This window comes from Artemia sp. Qi Xiang Cuo, chromosome 11 (genome assembly GCF_049724085.1).
Source record: "Artemia sp. Qi Xiang Cuo chromosome 11, ASM4972408v1, whole genome shotgun sequence".
In the NCBI taxonomy this organism is placed as follows: Eukaryota; Metazoa; Arthropoda; class Branchiopoda; order Anostraca; family Artemiidae; genus Artemia; species Artemia sp. Qi Xiang Cuo.
The window spans coordinates 33816863-33832220 of NC_142804.1; the positions used below are offsets into that span (position 1 = coordinate 33816863).

A 15358-nucleotide genomic window follows, 5' to 3' on the forward strand; every position below is an offset into this window, starting at 1 on the left:
CCCTAGCGATTTATCACCTGCGACTTTCCCTGCCAAATATTACTTTGCATACCATAATTCTTCATTACTCTCTTATTCATTAATTTTCGTCTCTTTCGTTACTTTTCATAAAAACCAGACAGATGCAATATGCTGTTACAAATATTGCAATATACACAGTTATTCATATGTTAACAAAAAAAAGTATCGTCTTTGTGAAATGAGTTTAAATCATTTCGAATTCATTTTCCCAATCGCTATTTCTTACATCATTCGTAGTCAAGAATTTTATTTTCAATTTGAATAGAATTATTTAACGCATTCACTACTATACAGCTTCAGTCTTTTGTTGGATTTTGAAATTGACAGCCGACAGATTGTTTCTACAGCTGAATTGTAAGTTTGCAGATTTTTTTTATTTGCTGTTTTTACATAAGACTTTCTTAATGTTTAATACTCAATTATTGAACCCCTTATATAAAATAAAATCTTATTTCTGGAACATTTTAAGCCCCCCCCCCCCAAAAACAAAAACAACTTTCGATTGAGACAAAATTTAGCTATAGACTAAGCTATGTACAAGGTTGGGGAATTAAAGATTGAACCGGAAGTTACCCCAATAATATGATTCATAAATAAATTGTAAATTATTTCCTATAGGGGGGGATAGGGGGCTATCATTTTTAAATGATAATACCTAAATTTTTTTTACTAAAAGCAGGGATTCCAAAAAGATAATTATTTTTTTCATTTAAAGTGGAGACAGAAGAAAATGATATAAAATTCTCTGGGAAACCATTGAAATATTTTGATAGACCCAGGGCCCCTCATTAGGACTTGTTCATTGTCTTGAGTTTTTTGCAATTTCTGATAGTCTATTGGCCTTATTTGGCTTTTGTGTGTGCTCCCTTTTAATTAGATTCTTTGGATCTTATCGAATGCCATGGCGAATCTAACACTCAGTTTTCCAATAATTTGAGGTATATCTGAATAATTTCGATTTTTTTGTTGCTGTCTTTGTACCCCTTTACTCATACCCTCAATTTTTTTTCAAGCAACACTAAGCTGTTTAACGTTATTTTGCGTGTTTGTTTGAACCATATGGTGACCTAGTTAATTATTAAGTAAATTATTTTTCTAATGAAAGCTGAGACGGTATCCTATCAAGGTGGTATCCAGAGGGGTAGGGGGTAGTGAGGTATTACATTTAAATGATAATGGCTCGAAGTTTTATTTATTGAAAGCAGGGATCCCAAAAAGTCAATTTTTTTTAATTTAAAGCAGAGACGGCATCCTATCAAGGTGGTATCGAGAGGGGGAGGGGGGTATTGAGCTATCATATTTAAATAATAATGCCTCATTTTTTAAAAGCAAGGGTGCCAATAAGTTAATTTTTTTTATTTAAAGAAGAGACGGTATCCTATCAAGATGGTATCCAGAAGGGGGGGCATAGGGAGTTATTATATTTAAGTGATAGTACCTTGATTTTTTTTATTGAAAGCAGGGATGCCAAAAAGTTGAAAAGTTGACAAAATTAACACGATTTTCGTGAGTTATACTTGATACAGCACTTGCATGGTTTTATCGTCCAAAGGAAAAGGGATTTATTCGTCCAATCCGTTTTTTTTCTTATTGATGAAACGGGTTTACTTTGAAAACATTTATTCATAAGTACCAGGCGTATTCACACTAAAACGAATTGGTGTGACGAAAGCAATATTGACATACCCACCTAACGTTGCGCTCAAGTAACAATGGCGCCCTTGGTCCAGTGCCCAAGTTATATTAAAAGGCCAGGTCATAATAAAAGCTTTTAATTTGGGAGATTCAAGGAGGAGTCTTTGACAGTTTTATGACCTCAGGGTACTAGATGTTGCAACGTTCTTACATATCTACAGTGGTTTAGAAAATTTGATCACCCCACAAATGATTACCAAAAATATGCACAAATGTAACATTTGGAATATTATAACACTTTTTTCAAAGCTTTGAAGAAAAGCATAAAAGTCTAAATACCCCTAACTACGCTTGAAAGCTATTTTAAAAAGAAACTCTTTGGATATTTCCATCTGTAGCTAGCAACCTAATTAAAAGAGATCATGCGAAGAACATACCATTGCATACATTGGACTTAGTTAGCTGCTCGATTTCATTGAAAAAAAATCTCATTTGTCAACTAAAACTAGAATACTTCCTGAAAATTTTAAATAAAATAAATTTATTTAGCTGCAAAGTTATCAATAGATATATCAAAATAATTGGATTTTATTCTAATTTTAATTTATGCTAGGATTAATTATTATTGGTCCTTACGTCATTTTCCCGTAATAAATTGTCACCAAGCTCTAAGGTGAGGTTAAATATGTACCTTGCCTTAATCAAACCCACAAAATGCGACACCAAAATGAACCATATTAACTTGGTAATGTTAAATATTAAAATTTAAAGTGCTGAGCTCAAGCAACAGGAGACTTTCTTAAAGGAAAAATAAAAGCTAAAACCTCAAAGGTAAGAAACCAGTGTGACATAAATCAAATAATGTCATTTGGGGTCGCATCCCTGTTAATCTTCGTAAGAAATAGTCTAACTAGCAATTTTTATTGTTACTAAGGGCTTTGGTTTATGCTTTATTAGGTTGCACCTACCCCTTCAACCATGATGGTTGTAACCTTTGATTATGACGTCACCTATCATTTTGTTTGCAAAATCATGATGTGTTTGATAATATCTTATTGACTAAAATTGATGTGCCGTAGCGTTATAGTAAGGAGACAATCCCTAAGACATAAAGGATTTGATTTCAAGCCTGTCTACGGTAACGGTTCTAAAATGATGATTTTTCTGTTCATACTCTTAATACAAATAAGAGGTAGTATAATCCCTGGCAGACGAATCGTCATTCTCCGGGTTGCAGCAGTAGCTAGCAGCGGTAGAGGCATTTTTTTTTCTTTCCGCTTTTTCTTCCTCCTCAGCTAGCTGGGCACAGAAAAATCATAGAAAGCTGTATAATAGCTCATTTTTAAGGAAGTTGCTACATCTAGTGCATTTTGTAATTAAAAATAAAATAGTTTTAAAGTAGAATTAATTTTGTCAAAAACTGCATTTTTGATGTATGTTCATACTGCAGTATTTTCAAAGATATTTTCCTTTGAAAAGTATTTCCTTTGAGATATTTTCTTTTGAAAATTATTGATACCTTTGAAAAGTATTTTCAAGGAGACAGATTGTCTCCTCGCCATTACGCTACGGAAACTGTTAGTCAATAAGATATTATAAACACATCATGATTTTGCAAACAAAATGATAGGTGACGTCATAATCAAAGGTTACAACCATCATGGTTGAAGGGGTAGATGCAACCTAATAAAGGACTAACCAAAGCCCTTAGTAACAATAAAAATTGCTAGTTACATTATTTCGTACGAATATTAACGCGGATGTGACCCCAAATGAGATTATTTGATTTATGTCACACTGGTTTCTTACCTTTGAGGTTTTAAACTTTTATTTTTCCTTTAAACAAGTCTCCTGTTGATTGAGCTCAGCCCTTTAAATTTTAATATTTAACATTATCAAATTAATATGGTTCATTTTGGTGTTGCTTTTTGTGGGTTTGATTAAGGCAAGGTACATATTTAACCTCACCTTAGAGCTTGGTGACAATTTATTACGGGAAAATGACCTAAGGACCAATAATGATTAATCCTAGCATAAATTAAAATTAGAATAAAAATACAATTATTTTGATGTATCTATTGATAACTTTGCAGCTAAATTAATTTTTTTTATTTAAAATTATAAGGAAGTATTCTAGTTTCAGTTGACAAATGATATTATTTTTTTCAAGGAATCGAGCAGCTAACTAAGTCCAATATAGGCAATGGTATGTTCTTCGAATGATCTCTTTTAATTAGGTTGCTAGCTACCGCTGCAACCCGGAACTATTAATAAAATATTTAATCTTTAATTACAGAAGGAACTACATGTAGCAAGTTTTACTATTGAGACGAGTCACTCTTACTATACAGCATACAGTTCGTTATCACAAACTGTTTGCGTTGATGTATCTATTGTTTGTGGTATCAAAATTTAGTTCTTTAGAGTTTCGGTTACTATTCGGTTACGCTTGTCAAGGCAAGATATCACTTTTACTTCGTGATAGTTCTCAACTGTGAAATCCAGTTTTATATCAATTATTGCACTGTTAATTCCGGGACCCCTCATATTTGGGTTTTATGAAGAAAGGGGCCCACGCTCGTAAGTTTCTTTGAAATGTCATTTTGAGGAGTTGAGGAAAAAAGAGAGCGTACTGTATATTTTGCGATATATTAATTACCGATACAATATAATTAGCGATGTCTCTCACGAAAAAGTATTTCGATGAGCGTATGGGCAACTTAATTCAACTGGTAGAAAATCTTCGTACGGAGAATGCAGCGTTGTTCGCTGCAGGAGAATGCGGTATTCACGCGACTACAGCATTCGGTCGATCCGCCGCGCCGGCAGATCGACCGAATGCCGCCGAAGCGTCGTAATGCCGCCGGCGCGCCGCTGGCACGCCACCGCCAGCAGAGACGGCTGCGTTCGGTCGACTTTAAATTATTTTTGCGGCAATTCTTTATTGCGTCAACCGCAAAGTTGGAGCTTTTCCTTCTCGTGTGGTTTAGTATTTTGATTTTCCTGATCAGAAATCAAGCAGGGCTTGCACTATCCCTGAATTTTCGGGTATTTACCCCGGAAAATCTATGCGTCACTTCGAAAAAAAATTTGGTTCCGCGAATCCCTGAAAATCACGCAGTCACGGTACCACCCCTAGCGATTTATCACCAGTGACTTTCCCTGCCAAATTTTACTTTGCATACCGTAATTCTTCACTACTCTTTAGTTCATTAATTTTCGTTTCTTTTGTTACTTTGCATAAAAACCAGACAGATGCAATATGCTATTGTAATATACACAGTTCTTCATATGTTGACAAAAAAAAAAAGTATCGTCTTTATGAAATGAGTTTAAATCATTTCAAATCCAGTTTCCCAATCGCTATTTCTTACATCATTCGTAGTGATGCATTTTATTTTCAAGTTGAAAAGAATTTTTGAACGCATTCACTATTATACAGCTTCAGCCTTTTGAAATTGACAGCCGACAGATTGTTTCTACAGCTGAATTGTAAGTTTGCAGATTTTTTTTTTGCTGTTTTTAGTTAAGATTTTCTCTTAATGTTTAATACGCAATTATTGAACGCCTGATAGAAAACACAATCTTCTTTCTGGAACATTTTTACCCCTCCCCCCCCCAACACAAAAAAAACAACCTTCGATTGAGACAAAATTTAGCTATAGATTAAGCTGGTTGCGGAAATAAAGATTGAACCGGAAGTTACCCCAATAATATGATTCATAAATAAATTGTAAATTATTGCCTATAGGTGGGGGATAGGGGGCTATCATTTTAAAATGATAACACCTTATTTTTTTTTATTGAAAGCAGGGATTCCAAAAATATAATTATTTTTTTCATTTAAAGTGGAGACAGAAGAAAATGATATCAAATTCCCTGGGAAACCACTGAAATATTTTGATAGACCAAGGGCCCGCCATTAGGACTTGTTCATTGTCTTAGGTATTTGGCGATTTCTCATAGGCTACTGGCGTTATTTGGCCTTTGTGTGTGCTCCCTTTTAATTAGATTCTTTGGATCTTATGGAATACCATGGCGAGTCTATCACTCAGTTTCCCAATAATTTGAGGCATATCTGAATAATTTCGACATTTTTGTTGTTGTCTTTGTACCCCTTTACTCATACCCTCAATTTTTTTTTCAAGGAACAATAAGCTTCATAACGTTATTTTGCGTGTTTGTTTGAACCATATGGTGACCTAGTTAATTATTAAGTAAATTGTTTTTCTAATGAAGCTGAGACGGTATCCTATCAAGGTGGTATCCAGAGGGGGGGGGGTAGGGAGGTATTACACTTAAATGATAATGACTCGAAATTCTATTTATGGAAAGCAGGGATCCCAAAAAGTCAATTTTTTTTAATTTAAAGCAGAGACGGCATCCTATCAAGGTTGTATCCGGAAGGGGGGAGGGAGGTAATGAGCTATCATATTTAAATAATAATGCATCAATTTTTCTTAAAGAAGGGGTGCCAATAAGTTAATTATTTTTTTATTTAAAGAAGAGACGGTATCCTATCAAGATGGTATCCAGGAGGCATGAGGAATTATTATATTTAAGTGATAGTACCTTGATTTTTTTTATTGAATGCTGGGATGCCACAAATTTGAAAAGTTGACAAAATTAACAAGATTTTCTCGAATCATACTTGATACAGCACTTGAATGGTTTTAACGTCCAAAGAGAAAAGGATATATGCGTCCAATCGGTTTTTTTCTTATTGATGAAACGGGTTTACTTTGAAAACATTCATTCATAAGTACCAGGCAGATACACACTAAAATGAATTGGTGTGACGAAAGCGATATCGACATAACGTTGCGCTCGAGCATCAATGGCGCCCTCGGTCCACTGCCAAAGTTACATTAAAAGGCTAGGTCATAATAAAAGCTTTTAATTTGGGAAGTTCAAGGAGGAGTCTTTGACAGTCTTATGACCTCAGGGTACTAGATTATGCAAAGTTCTTACGTATATACAGTGGTTTAGAAAATTCGATCACCCCACAAATGATTACAAACAATATGGGAAAATGTAACATTTGGAATATTATAACACTTTTTTTAAAGCTTTGAAGAAAAGCAAAAAGTTTAAATACCCCTAACTACGCTTGAAAGCTATTTTAAAAAGAAACTCTTTGGAGATTTCAATCGGTAGCTAGCAACCTAATTAAAAGAGATCATGCGAAGAACATACCATTGCATATATTGGGCTTAGTTAGCTTCTCGATTCCTTGAAAAAAAATCTCATTTGTCAACTGAAACTAGAATACTTCCTGAAAATTTTAAATGAAATAACTTTATTTAGCTGCAAAGTTATCAATAGATCTATCAAAATAATTGGATTTCATTCTAATTTTAATTTATGCTACGATTAATCATTATTGGTCCTTAGGTCATTTTCCCGTAATAGATTGTTACCAAGCTCTAAGGTGAGGTTAAATATGTACCTTGCCTTAATCAAACCCACAAAATGCAACACCAATGTGAACCAAATTAGCTTGTTAATGTTAAATATTAAAATTTAAAGTGCTGAAACCAATCAACAAGAGACTTTCTTAAAGGAAAAATAAAAGCAAAAACTCAAAGGTAAGAGACCAGTGTGACATAAATCAAATAATGTCATTTGGGGTCGTATCCCTGCTAATCTTCGTAAGAAATAATGTAACTAGCAATTTTTATTGTTACAAAGGGCTTTGGTTTGTCCTTTAATAGGTTGCACCTACCCCTTCAACCATGATGGTTGTAACCTTTGATTATGACGTCACCTATCATTTTGTTTGTAAAATCATGATGTGTTTGATAATATCTCATTAACTAACAGTTGGCGTAGCGTAATGTCAAGGAGACAATCCCTAAGAAATAAAGGATTTGATTTCAAGCCTGTCTACGGTAACGGTTCTAAAATGATGATTTCTATCTAAATACTACGAGTAAAAAGGTACATGTATGTAGAAATGGAGTATACAAGCTCTCCATTTGCTATTTCTTCACCCGATGAATTTCACAGTATTGATATTTTTGAAATAGAAATTAAGACGTGACTCACACAATTAAAAATACATATACAACAGAAGTACAAAACTACATAAGAACGTCCGTTTGGATATTTTATCGTCTCCTCGTCTTCTCTTGCTGAAACCATTAAGTTTAAATCAAACAATGTCATTTGGGGTCACATCCGTGTTAATATTCGTAAGAAATAATGTAACTAGCAATTTTTATTGTTACTAAGGGCTTTGGTTTGTCCTTTATTAGGTTGCATCTACCCCTTCAACTATGATGGTTGTAACCTTTGATTATGAAGTCACCTATCATTTTGTTTGCAAAATCCTCATGTGTTTGATAATATCTTAATGACTAACATTGATGTGCCGTAGCGTAATGTTAAGGAGACAATCCCTAAGACATAAAAGATTTGATTTCAAGCCTGTCTACGGTTACGGTTCTAAAATGACGATTTGTCTGTTCATACTCTTACTACCAATAAGAGGTTGTATAATTCTCTTACTACCAATAAGAGGTTGTATAATAAAGAAGTTGCTACATCTAGTGCCTTTTGTAATTAAAAATAAAATAGTTTTAAAGTAGAATTAATTTTGTCAAAAAAGTGCATTTTTGATGTGTGTTCATACTGCAGTATTTTCAAGGATATTTTACTTTGAAAAGTAGTTCCTTTGAGATATTTTCCTTTGAAAAGTATTGATACCTTTGAAAAGTATTTTCAAAGGTATCAAAATTTAGTTCTTTAGAACTTTTTGGGATCCCTGCTTTCCATAAATAAAATTTCGAGCCATTATCATTTAAATGTAATACCTCTCTACCCTCCCCCCTCTGGATACCACCTTGATAGGATACCGTCTCAGCTTTCATTAGAAAAATAATTTACTTAATAATTAACTAGGTCACCATATGGTTCAAACAAACACGCAAAATAACGTTAAACAGCTTATTGTTCCTTGAAAAAAAAATTGAGGGTATAAGTAAAGGGTTACAAATACAACAACAAAAATGTCGAAATTATTCAGATATACCTCAAATTAATGGGAAACTGAGTGATAGATTCGCCGTGGGATTCTATAAGATCCAAAGAATCTAATTAAAAGGGAGCACACACAAAAGCCAAATTAGGCCAGTAGCCTATAAGAAATCACAAAATACCCAAGACAATGAGCAAGTCCTAATGGGAGGCCCTGTGTCAATCAAAATATTTCAATGGTTTCCCAGGGAATTTGATATCATTTTCTTCTGTTTCCACTTTAAATGAAAAAAATAATTATCTTTTTGGAATCCCTGATTTCAAGAAGAAAAATGAGGTATTATCATTTAAAAATGATAGCCCTCTATCCCCCCCTATAGGCAAAAATTTATAATTTATTTATGAATCATATTATTGGGGTAACTTCCGGTTCAATCTTTAATTCCCCAACCTTGTACCTAGCTTTGTTTATAGTAAAATTTTGTCTCAATCGAAGGTTGTTTTTTATTTGGGGGGGGGGTAAAAATGTTCCAGAAAGAACTTAATATCCCTGTAGTTCCGTACAGACATTTCTTACAAAAAATCATTAACGGTTTCTTCCATATTTTCATTTTCCTTGTCAGTAATTCCATGGATAAGAAGATTCTTGCGTTTAAAATACAATTCAGTTCTTAAAACCTGGTTTTTAACTGCCACAAGAGAAGATTTCAAGCCAGTGTTCTCTTGTTTCAACGCTGTATTCTCCGTATGAAGATTTTCTACCAGTTGATTTAAGTTGTCCATACGCTCATCGAAATACTTTTTCGTGAGAGACATCACTAATTATAATGTATCGGTAATTAATAAATCACTAAATATACAGTACGCTCGCTTTTTTCCTCAACTCATCAAAATGACATTTAAAAGAAACTTACGAGCGTGGGCCCCTTTCTTCATAAAATCCAAATATGAGGGGCCCCGGAATCAACAGTGCAATAATTGATATAAAACTGGATTTCACAGTTGAGAACTATCACGAAGTAAAAGTGATATCTTGCCTTGACAAGCGTAACCGAATAGTAACCGAAACTCTAAAGAACTAAATTTTGATACCACAAACAATAGATACATCAACGCAAACAGTTCGTGATAACGAACTGTATGTTGTATAGTTAGAGTGACTCGTCTCAATAGTAAAACTTTCTACATCTAGTTCCATCTGTAATTAAAGATAAAATATTTTATTAATAGTTCCGGGTTGCAGCGGTAGCTTGCAACCTAATTAAAAGAGATCATTCGAAGAACATATCATTGTATATGTTAGACTTAGTTAGCTGCTCGATTACCATTACGCTACGGCACATCAATGTTAGTCAATAAGATATTATCAAAAACATCATGATTTTGCAAACAAAATGATAGGTGACGTCATAATCAAAGGTTAAAACCATCATGGTTGAAGTGGTAGATGCAACCTAATAAAGGACAAACCAAAGCCCTTAGTAACAATAAAAATTGCTAGTTACATTATTTCTTACGAATATTAACACAAATGCGACCCCAAATAGCATTGTTTGATTTAAACTTAATGGTTTCAGCAAGAAAAGACGAGGAGACGATAAAATATCCAAACGCAAGTTCTTATGTAGTTTTGTACTTATGTTGTATATGTATTTTTATTGTGTGAGCCACGGCTTAATTTCTATTTCAAAAAAATCAATGCTACAAAATTCATCAGGTAAGTGGAGAACTTTTATACTCGATTTCTGCATGCATATACCTTTTTACTCATAGTATTTAGATAGAAATCGTTATTTTAGAACCGTTACCGTAGACAGGCTTGAAATCAAATCCTTTATGTCATTATGCTACGGCAACTGTTATTGATTACGGCAAATCAATACGCTACGGCAACTGTTAGTCAATGAGATATTATCAAACACATCATGATTTTGCAAACAAAATGACAGGTGACGTCATAATCATAAGTTACAACCATCATGGTTGAAAGGGTAGGTGCAACCTACTAAAGGACAAACTAAAGCCCTTAGTAACAATAAAAATTGCTAGTTAGATTATTTCTTACGAAGATTAACAGGGATGCGACCCCAAATGACATTATTTGATTTATGTCCCACTGGCTTCTTACCTTTGAGGTTTTAGCTTTTATTTTTCCTTTTAGAAAGTCTCCTGTTGATTGAGCCCAGCACTTTAAATTTTAATGTTTAACATTAACCAGTTAATAGGGTTCACTTTGGTGTCGCATTTTGTGGGTTTGATTAAGGCAAGGTACATACTTAACCTCACCTTAGAGCTTGGTGACAATTTATTACGGGAAAATGACCTAAGGACCAATAATGACTAATCCTAGCATAAATCAAAATTAGAATAAAATCCAATTATTTTAATATACCTATTGATAACTTTGCAGCTAAATAAAAGTCAATAAGATATTATCAAAAACATCATGACTTTGCAAACAAAATGATAGGTGACGTCATAATCCAAGGTTACAACCATCATGGTTGAAGGGGTAGATGCAACCTAATAAAGGACAAACCAAAGCACTTAGTAACAATAAAAATTGCTAGTTACATTATTTCTTGCGAAGATTAACACAAATGCGACCCCAAATAGCATTGTTTGATTTAAACTTAATGGTTTCAGCAAGAAAAGACGAGGAGACGATAAAATATCCAAACGCAAGTTCTTATGTAGTTTTGTACTTATGTTGTATATGTATTTTTATTGTGTGAGCCACGGCTTAATTTCTATTTCAAAAAAATCAATGCTACAAAATTCATCAGGTAAGTGGAGAACTTGTATACTCGATTTCTGCATGCATATACCTTTTTACTCATAGTATTTAGATAGAAATCGTTATTTTAGAACCGTTACCGTAGACAGGCTTGAAATCAAATCCTTTATGTCATTATGCTACGGCAACTGTTATTGATTACGGCAAATCAATACGCTACGGCAACTCTTAGTCAATGAGATATTATAAAACACATCATGATTTTGCAAACAAAATTACAGGTGACGTCATAATCATAAGTTACAACCATCATGGTTGAAAGGGTAGGTGCAACCTACTAAAGGACAAACTAAAGCCCTTAGTAACAATAAAAATTGCTAGTTAGATTATTTCTTACGAAGATTAACAGGGATGCGACCCCAAATGACATTATTTGATTTATGTCCCACTGGCTTCTTACCTTTGAGGTTTTAGCTTTTATTTTTCCTTTTAGAAAGTCTCCTGTTGATTGAGCCCAGCACTTTAAATTTTAATGTTTAACATTAACCAGTTAATAGGGTTCACTTTGGTGTCGCATTTTGTGGGTTTGATTAAGGCAAGGTACATACTTAACCTCACCTTAGAGCTTGGTGACAATTTATTACGGGAAAATGACCTAAGGACCAATAATGACTAATCCTAGCATAAATAAAAATTAGAATAAAATCCAATTATTTTAATATACCTATTGATAACTTTGCAGCTAAATAAAGTTATTTCATTTAAAATTTTCAGGAAGTATTCTAGTTTCAGTTGACAAATGAGATTTTTTTCAAGGAATCGAGCAGCTAACAAAGTCCAATATATGCAATGGTATGTTCTTCGCATGATCTCTTTTAATTAGGTTGCTAGCTGCCGATGGAAATCTCCAAAGAGTTTCTTTTTAAAATAGCTTTCAAGCGTAGTTTGGAGTATTTAGACTTTTTTGCTTTTCTTCAAAGCTTTGAAAAAAGTGTTCTAATATTCCAAATGTTACATTTGTGCATATTTTTGGTAATCATTTTTGGGGTGATCGAATTTTCGAAACCACCGTAGATACGTAAGAACGTTGCAACATCTAGTACCCTGACGTCATAAGACTGTCAAAGACTCCTCCTTGAACCTCCCATATTAAAAGCTTTTATTATGACCTGGCCTTTTAATGTAACTTGGGCACTGAACCAAGGGTGCCAATGTTACTCGAGCACAACGTTAGGTGGGGATGTCGATATCGCTTTCGTCACACCAATTCGTCTTAGTGTCAATCTGCCTGGTACTTAAGTATGAATGTTTTCAAAGTAAACCCGTTTCATCAATAAGAAAAAAACGGATTGGACGCATATATCTCTTTCCCTTTGGACGATAAAACCATGCAAGTGCTGTATCAAGTATAACTCACGAAAATCTTGTTAATTTTGACAACATTTCAATTTTTTGGCATCCCTGCTTTCAATAAAAAAAAATCAAGGTACTATCACTTAAATATAATAACACCCTATGCCCCCCCTTCTGGATACCATCTTGATAGGATATTGTCTCTTCTTTAAATAAAAAAAATAATTAACTTATTGGCACCCCTGCTTTAAAAAAATTGAGGCATTATTATTTAAATATGATAGCTCAATACCCCCCCTTCCCTCCCCCTCTGGATACCACCTTGATATGATACTGTTTCTGCTTTAAATTAAATAAAATGGACTTTTTGGGATTCCTGCTTTCAATAAATAAAATTTCGAGCCATTATGATTTAAATGTAATACCTCCCTACCCTCCCCCCTCTGGATACCACCTTGATAGGATACTGTATCAGCTTTCATTAGAAAAATAATTTACTTAATAATGAACTAGGTCACCATATGGTTCAAACAAACACGAAAAATAACGTTAAACAGCTTAGTGTTCCTTGAAAAAAATTGAGGGTATGAATAAAAGGGTACAAAGACAACAACAAAAATGTCAAAATTATTCAGATATACCTCCAATTATTGGAAAACTGAGTGATAGATTCGCCATGGCATTCAATAAGATCCAAAGAATCTAATAACAAGGGAGCACACATAAAAGCCAAATAATGCCAGTAGCCTATGAGAAATCGCAAAATACCCAAGACAATGAACAAGTCTTAATGGGGGGCCCTGGGTCTATAAAAATATTTCAATGTTTTCCCAGGGAATTTGATATCAGTTTCTTTTGTCTCCACTTTAAATGAAAAAAATAATTATCTTTTTGGCATCCCTGCTTTTAATAAAAAAAAATGAGGTATTATCATTTTAAAATGATAGCCCTCTATCCCCCCCCCTATAGGCAATAATTTACAATTTATTTATGAATCATATTATTGGGATAACTTCTGGTTCAATCTTTAATTCCCCAACCAGATTAGTCTATAGCTAAATTTTGTCTCAATCGAAGGTTGTTTTTTTTTTGGGGGGGGGGGAGGGCAAAATGTTCCAGAAATAAGATTGTATATTCTATCAGGCACTCAATAATTGAGTATTAAACATTAAGAGAAAATCTTAACTAAAAACAGCAAAAAAAAACTGCAAACTTCCAATTCAGCTGTAGAAACAATCTGTTGGCTGTCAATTTCAAAATTCAACAAAAGGCTGAAGCTGTATAGTAGTGAATGCGTTCAATAATTCTTTTCAACTTGAAAATAAAATTCTTGACTACGAATGATGTAAGAAATAGCGATTGAGAAACTGCATTTGAAATGATTTAAACTCATTTAATAAAGACGATACTTTTTTTTGTCAAATTATTAAAAACTGTGTATATTGCAATATTTGCAATAGCATATTGCATCTGTCTGGTTTTTATGCAAAGTTACAAAAGAGACGAAAATTAATGAACTAAAGAGTAGTGAAGAATTACGGTATGCATAGTAATATTTGGCAGGGAAAGTCACTGGTGATAAATCGCAAGGGGTGGCACCGTGACTACGTGATTTTCAGGGATTCGCGGAACCAAATTTTGTTCGGAGTGACGCATAGATTTTCGGGTAAATACCCGAAAATTAGGGGATAGTGCAAACCCTGCTTGATTTCTGAAAAGGAAAATCACAATACTAAACCACACTAGAAGGAAAAGCTCCAACTTTGCGGTTGATGCAATAAAGAATTGTCGCAAAAATAATTTAAAGTCGACCGAACGCAGCCGCCTCTGCCGGCGGTGGCGTGCCTCCGGCGCGCCGGTGGCATTCGACCGGGCCTCTTGTCGGTGGCGTTCGGTTGATCCGCCGGCGTGGCGCCGGGGTCTAGTCTCAACCATAATTACTTACCAATGCAGGTGACAGAGAGCCATGCTGTAGTCGCTTGAACACCAGTGACGTCAACCTCTTAATCCGAATTAAAAAGGTTTTGACACGAACTTGTTTATTTTGCTCTGAAAAAAAAAATAACAAGTAAAATAGCACAGGAAGGTATAAATACTGAGGTTAAAGGAACACAAATAAAAGGGAAAAATACAAAAAGACAAATACATTAACGAACAGCACATTTTTTGAAGATATAATATATTAAGCGGAAGCGAGCACTCACTAATAATCATGCGTCAGAATCGAAATCAAATTGACCGAGGGGAAAACTAGGGTAAGCGGGTCGTACCATGCGCCATCAACCTTGACCCAGTTAGAACTAGAAGTCTTTTTAGATTCTAGCCATAACCTAGTCCCCTTCTGAACCACTTTGGTATGAGAAACCTTATCGGAGGCAACTTTACAATTTCTTAAATTATAAGCTGTACTCAAAAGTTGTTTCCGACGTTTAGCCAGCTCGAATGGAAGGTCAATACTGACGCTTTTCCCCGTATTTCTTAGATTACCAACACAAGCCATAATATTGTCCTTATGTCGAAGATTTAGAACAGATACAAGAATAAGGTCCGATGCCGGATGCGAGTTTTGTTTCCTGGGACTTTTAGTCTTGCTTCTAAGTCTATAGATGGCCGTGAACTTAATATCCCTGTAGT

The 15358-nt window shown here is 34.2% G+C and overlaps 1 protein-coding gene across 1 annotated transcript in view; it reads right to left on the bottom strand.

Annotated features, from left to right (window-relative positions):
* LOC148946907 (glomulin-like) overlaps window positions 1-14780 on the bottom strand; it is a 122639-nt gene extending 107859 nt beyond the window's left edge. Inside the window, exon 1 of the mRNA XM_089096730.1 lies at window positions 14670-14780. The gene's annotated coding sequence lies outside the window, so the exon portion shown is untranslated. The remainder of the gene's footprint in view (window positions 1-14669) is intronic.
* Window positions 14781-15358: the final 578 nt, after the last annotated feature.